Below are 7,607 nucleotides of genomic sequence, written 5' to 3' on the forward strand. Positions count from 1 at the left end.
AGTGAATGTAATGTTACAAACCCATACAATGCGCACCACCCCGCGATGTATTTCAGAAACCTATCCTACATTGCCACTGCATGTTCCCTGACCTCCCCATGCTGACCACCCTGCGGTGCTTTTCTCCATCCTACATTGCCAATCACTGACAATCGAATTCAGACCCTCCGATTCACACCACCCCGTGATGTTTTTCTCACTCCTATTAGTGAATGTAATGTTACACACCAACACAAAGCGCAGCACCCCACGATGTTTTTCTCACTCCTACTAGTGAATGTAATGTTACACACCCATACAATGCGCACCACCCCGAGATGTTTTTCACAAACCTATCCTACATTGCCACTGCATGGTCCCTGACCTTCACATGCTGACCAACCCGTGGTGCTTTTCTCCATCCTACATTACCACTCACTGCCTATCCTAATTCAGTCCCTCCGATTCACCCCACCCCGTATTGTTTTTCTCAATCCTACTAGTGAATGTAATGATACACACCCATACAATGCGCACCACCCCGCGCTGTTTTTCAGAAACCTATCCTACATTGCCACTGCATGGTCCCTGACCTCCCCTTGCTGACCACCCCGCGGTGCTTTTCTCCATCCTAAATTGCAACTCACTGACTATCCTAATTCAAACCCTCCGATTCACACCACCCCGTGATGTTTTTCTCACTCCTACTAGTGAATGTAATGTTACACACCCATACAATGCGCACCACCCCGCCATGTTTTTGAGAAACCTATCCTACATTGCCACTGCATGTTCCCTGACCTCCCCATGCTGACCACCCCGCGGGTCTTTTCTCCATCCTTCATTGCCACTCACTGCCTATCCTAATTCAGACCCTCTGAGTCACACCACCCCGTGATGTTTTTCTCACTCCTACTAGTGAATGTAATGTTACAAAACCATACAATGCGCACCACCCCGCGATGTAATTCAGAAACCTATCCTACATTGCCACTGCATGTTCCCTGACCTCCGCATGCTGACCACCCCGCGGTGCTTTTCTCCATCCTACATTGCCACTCACTGCCTATCCTAATTCAGACCCTCCGTTTCACACCACCCCGTGATGTTTTTCTCACTCCTACTAGTGAATGTAATGTTACACACCCATACAAAGTGCACCACCCCACGATGTTTTCCTCACACCTACTAGTGAATGTATTGTTACACACCCATACAATGCGCACCACCCCGAGATGTTATTCAGAAACCTATACTACATTGCCACTGCATGGTCCCTGACCTCCACATGCTGACCAACCCGCGGTGCTTTTCTCCATCCTACATTGCCACTCACTGCCTATGCTAATTCAGACCCTCTGATTCACAACACCCCGTGATGTTTTTCTCGCTCCTACTAGTGAATGTAATGTTACACACCCATACAATGCGCATTACCCCGCATTGTTTTTCAGAAACCTATCCTACATTGCCACTGCATGTTTCATGACCTCCCCATGCTGACCACCCTGCGGTGCTTTTCCTCATCCTACATTGCCACTCACTGCCTATCCTAATTCAGACCCTCCCATTCACACCACCCCGTGATGTTTTTCTCACTCCTACAAGTGAATGTAATGTTACACACCCATAAACTGCGCACCACCCCGCGATGTTTTTCAGAAACCTATACTACATTGCCACTGCATGTTCCCTGACCTCCCCATGCTGACCACCCCGCGGTGCTTTTCTCCATCCTACATTGCCACTCACTGCCTATCCTAATTCAGACCCTCCGTTTCACACCACCCCGTGATGTTTTTCTCACTCCTACTAGTGAATGTAATGTTACACACCCATACAATGCACACCACCACGTGATGTTTTTCTCACTTCTACTAGTGTATTTAATGTTACACACCCTTACAATGCACACCACCCCACGATGTTTTTCAGAAACCTATCCTACATTGCCACTGCATGTTCCCTGACCTCCCCATGCTGACCAAGCCTCAGTTCTTTTCTCCATCCTACATTGCCACTCACTGCCAATCCTAATTCAGCCCCTCCGATTCGCACCGCCCCGTGATGTTTTTCTCACTCCTACTAGTGAATGTAAAGTTACATACCCATACAATGCGCACCAACCCGCGATGTTTTTCAGAAACCTATCCTACATTGCCACTGCATGTTCCCTGACCTCCCCATGCTGACCACCCCGCGGTGCTTTTCTACATCCTACATTGCCACTGACTGCCTATACTAATTTAGACCCTTGGATTCACACCACCCCGTGATGTTTTTCTCACTCCTACTAGTGAATGTAATGTTACACACCAATACAATGCGCACCACCCCGTGATGTTTTTCTCACTCCTACTAGTGAATGTAATGTTACACACCCATACAATGCGCACCAACCCGCGATGTTTTTCAGAAACCTATCCTACATTGCAACTGCATGTTCCCTTACCTCCCCATGCTGACCACCCCGAGGTGCTTTTCTCCATCCTACATTGCCACTCACTGCCTATCCTAATTCAGACCCTCCGATTCACACCACCCCGCGATGTGTTTCTCACTCCTACTAGTGAATGTAATGTTACACACCCATACAAAGCACACCACCCCACGATGTGTTTCTCACTCCTACTAGTGAATGTAATGTTACACACCCATACAATGCGCACCACCCCGTCATGTATTTCAGAAAACTATCCTACATTGCCACTGCATGTTCCCTGACCTCCACATGCTGACCACCCCGCGGTGCTTTTCTCCATCCTACATTGCCACTCACTGACTATCCTAATTGAGACCCTCCGATTCACATGACCCCGTGATGTTTTCCTCACTCCTACTAGTGAATGTAATGTTACACACCCATACAATGCGCACCACCCCGCGATGTTTTTCAGAAACCTATCCTACATTGCAACTGCATGTTCCCTGACCTCCCGATGCTGACCACTCCGCGGTGTTTTCTCCATCCTACATTGTGACTCACTGCCTATCCTAATTCAGACCCTCCGATTGACACGACCCCGTGATGTTTTTCTCACTCCTACTAGTGAATGTAATGTTACACACCAATGCAATGCGCACCACCCCGCGATGTTTTTCAGAAACCGGTCCTACAATGCCACTGCATGTTCCCTGACCTCCCCTTGCTGACCACCCCGCGGGTCTTTTCTCCATCCTTCATTGCCACTCACTGCCTATCCTAATTCAGACCATCTGATTCACACCACCCCGTGATGTTTTTCTCACTCCTACTAGTGAATGTAATGTTACAAACCCATACAATGCGCACCACCCCGCGATGTATTTCAGAAACCTATCCTACATTGCCACTGCATGTTCCCTGACCTCCCCATGCTGACCACCCTGCGGTGCTTTTCTCCATCCTACATTGCCAATCACTGACAATCGAATTCAGACCCTCGGATTCACACCACCCCGTGATGTTTTTCTCACTCCTATTAGTGAATGTAATGTTACACACCAACACAAAGCGCAGCACCCCACGATGTTTTTCTCACTCCTACTAGTGAATGTAATGTTACACACCCATACAATGCGCACCACCCCGAGATGGTTTTCACAAACCTATCCTACATTGCCACTGCATGGTCCCTGACCTTCACATGCTGACCAACCCGTGGTGCTTTTCTCCATCCTACATTACCACTCACTGCCTATCCTAATTCAGTCCCTCCGATTCACCCCACCCCGTATTGTTTTTCTCAATCCTACTAGTGAATGTAATGATACACACCCATACAATGCGCACCACCCCGCGCTGTTTTTCAGAAACCTATCCTACATTGCCACTGCATGGTCCCTGACCTCCCCTTGCTGACCACCCCGAAGCGCTTTTCTCCATCCTAAATTGCAACTCACTGACTATCCTAATTCAAACCCTCCGATTCACACCACCCCGTGATGTTTTTCTCACTCCTACTAGTGAATGTAATGTTACACACCCATACAATGCGCACCACCCCGCCATGTTTTTGAGAAACCTATCCTACATTGCCACTGCATGTTCCCTGACCTCCCCATGCTGACCACCCCGCGGGTCTTTTCTCCATCCTTCATTGCCACTCACTGCCTATCCTAATTCAGACCCTCTGAGTCACACCACCCCGTGATGTTTTTCTCACTCCTACTAGTGAATGTAATGTTACAAAACCATACAATGCGCACCACCCCGCGATGTAATTCAGAAACCTATCCTACATTGCCACTGCATGTTCCCTGACCTCCGCATGCTGACCACCCCGCGGTGCTTTTCTCCATCCTACATTGCCACTCACTGCCTATCCTAATTCAGACCCTCCGTTTCACACCACCCCGTGATGTTTTTCTCACTCCTACTAGTGAATGTAATGTTACACACCCATACAAAGTGCACCACCCCACGATGTTTTCCTCACACCTACTAGTGAATGTATTGTTACACACCCATACAATGCGCACCACCCCGAGATGTTATTCAGAAACCTATACTACATTGCCACTGCATGGTCCCTGACCTCCACATGCTGACCAACCCGCGGTGCTTTTCTCCATCCTACATTGCCACTCACTGCCTATGCTAATTCAGACCCTCTGATTCACAACACCCCGTGATGTTTTTCTCGCTCCTACTAGTGAATGTAATGTTACACACCCATACAATGCGCATTACCCCGCATTGTTTTTCAGAAACCTATCCTACATTGCCACTGCATGTTTCATGACCTCCCCATGCTGACCACCCTGCGGTGCTTTTCCTCATCCTACATTGCCACTCACTGCCTATCCTAATTCAGACCCTCCCATTCACACCACCCCGTGATGTTTTTCTCACTCCTACAAGTGAATGTAATGTTACACACCCATAAACTGCGCATCACCCCGCGATGTTTTTCAGAAACCTATACTACATTGCCACTGCATGTTCCCTGACCTCCCCATGCTGACCACCCCGCGGTGCTTTTCTCCATCCTACATTGCCACTCACTGCCTATCCTAATTCAGACCCTCCGTTTCACACCACCCCGTGATGTTTTTCTCACTCCTACTAGTGAATGTAATGTTACACACCCATACAATGCACACCACCACGTGATGTTTTTCTCACTTCTACTAGTGAATGTAATGTTACACACCCATACAATGCGCACCACCCCGTCATGTATTTCAGAAAACTATCCTACATTGCCACTGCATGTTCCCTGACCTCCACATGCTGACCACCCCGCGGTGCTTTTCTCCATCCTACATTGCCACTCACTGCCTATTCTAATTCGGACCATCCAATTCACATCACCCCGTGATGTTTTTCTCTCTCCTACTAGTGAATGTAATGTTACACACCCTTACAATGGGCACAACTCCGCGATGTTTTTCAGAAACCTATCCTACATTGCCACTGCATGTTCCCTGACCTCCCCATGCTGACACCCCGCGGTGCTTTTCTCCATCCTAAATTGCCACTCACTGCCTAAGCTAATTAAGACCCTCTGATTCACAGCACCCCGTGATAATTGTCTCACTCCTACTAGTGAATGTAATGTTACACACCGATAGAATGCGCACCACCCCGCGATGTTTTTCAGAAACCAGTCGTACATTGCCACTGCATGTTGCCTGACCTCCCCATGCTGACCACCCCGTGGTGCTTTTCTTCAACCTACATTGCCACTCACTGCCTATCATAATTCAGACCCTCCGATTCACACGTCCCCGTGATGTTTTTCTCTCTCCTACTAGTGAATGTAATGTTACACACCCATACAATGCGCAACACCCTGCGATGTTTTTCAGAAACCTATCCTACATTGCCACGGCATGTTCCCTGATCTCCCCATGCTGACCACCTCGCGGTGCTTTTCTCCATCCTACAATGCCACTCACTGCCTATCCTAATTCAGACCCTTGGATTCACACCACCCCGTGATGTTTTTCTCACTCCTACTAGTGAATGTAATGTTACACACCAATACACCGACCACCACCCCGTGATGTTTTCCTCAGTCCTACTAGTGAATGTAATGTTACACAAACATACAATGCGCACCACCCCGCGATGTTTTTCAGAAACCTATCCTACATTGCCACTGCATGTTCCCTGACCTCCCCTTGCTGACCAACCCGCGGTGCTTTTCTCCATCCTACATTGCCACTCACTGCCTATCCTAATTCAGTCCCTCCGATTCACACCACCCCGTGATGTTATTCTCACTCCTACTAGTAAATGTAATGATACACACCCATACAATGCGCACCACCACACGCTGTTTTTCAGAAACCAATCCTACATTGCCACGGCATGTTCCCTGACCTCCCCTTGCTGACCAACCCGCGGTGCTTTTCTCCATCCTACATTGCCACTCACTGACTATACTAATTGAGACCCTCCGATTCACACGACCCCGTGATGTTTTCCTCACTCCTACTAGTGAATGTAATGTTACACACCCATACAATGCGCACCACCCCGCGATGTTTTTCAGAAACCTATCCTACATTGCAACTGCATGTTTCCTGACCTCCCGATGCTGACCACTCCGCGGTGTTTTCTCCATCCTACATTGCGACTCACTCCCTATCCTAATTCAGACCATCTGATTCACACCACCCCGTGATGTTTTTCTCTCTCCTACTAGTGAATGTAATGATAAACCCATACAATGCGCACCACCCCGCGCTGTTTTTCAGAAACCTATCCTACATTGCCAATGCATGGTCCCTGACCTCCCCTTGCTGACCACCCCGCGGTGCTTTTCTCCATCCTAAATTGCCACTCACTGACTATCCTAATTAAGACCCTCCGATTCACACCACCCCGTGATGTTTTTCTCACTCCTACTAGTGAATGTAATGTTACACACTTATACAATGCGCACCACCCCGCGATGTTTTTCAGAAACCTATCCTACATTGCCACTGCATGTTCCCTGACCTCCCCATGCTGACCGCCCCGCGGGTCTTTTCTCCATCCTTCATTGCCACTCACTGCCTATCCTAATTCAGACCCTCTGAGTCACACCACCCCGTGATGTTTTTCTCACTCCTACTAGTGAATGTAATGTAACAAAACCATACAATGCGCACCACCCCGCGATGTATTTCAGGAACCTATCCTACATTGCCACTGCATGTTCCCTGACCTCCCCATGCTGACCACCCCGCGGTGCTTTTCTCCATCCTACATTGCCACTCACTGCCTATCCTAATTCAGACCCTCCGTTTCACACCACCCCGTGATGTTTTTCTCACTCCTACTAGTGAATGTAATGTTACACACCCATACAAAGTGCACCACCCCACGATGTTTTCCTCACACCTACTAGTGAATGTAATGTTACACACCCATACAATGCGCACCACCCCGAGATGTTTTTCAGAAACCTATACTACATTGCCACTGCATGGTCCCTGACTTCCACATGCTGACCAACCCGCGGTGCTTTTCTCCATCCTACATTGCCACTCACTGCCTATGCTAATTCAGACCCTCTGATTCACAACACCCCGTGATGTTTTTCTCGCTCCTACTAGTGAATGTAATGTGACACACCCATACAATGCGCATTACCCCGCATTGTTTTTCAGAAACCTATCCTACATTGCCACTGCATGTTCCATGACCTCCCCAT

This window comes from Cavia porcellus, unplaced genomic scaffold (assembly GCF_034190915.1).
Source record: "Cavia porcellus strain 051 isolate PalLab524CR breed Dunkin Hartley unplaced genomic scaffold, mCavPor4.1 scaffold_66, whole genome shotgun sequence".
Classification (NCBI taxonomy): domain Eukaryota; kingdom Metazoa; phylum Chordata; class Mammalia; order Rodentia; family Caviidae; genus Cavia; species Cavia porcellus.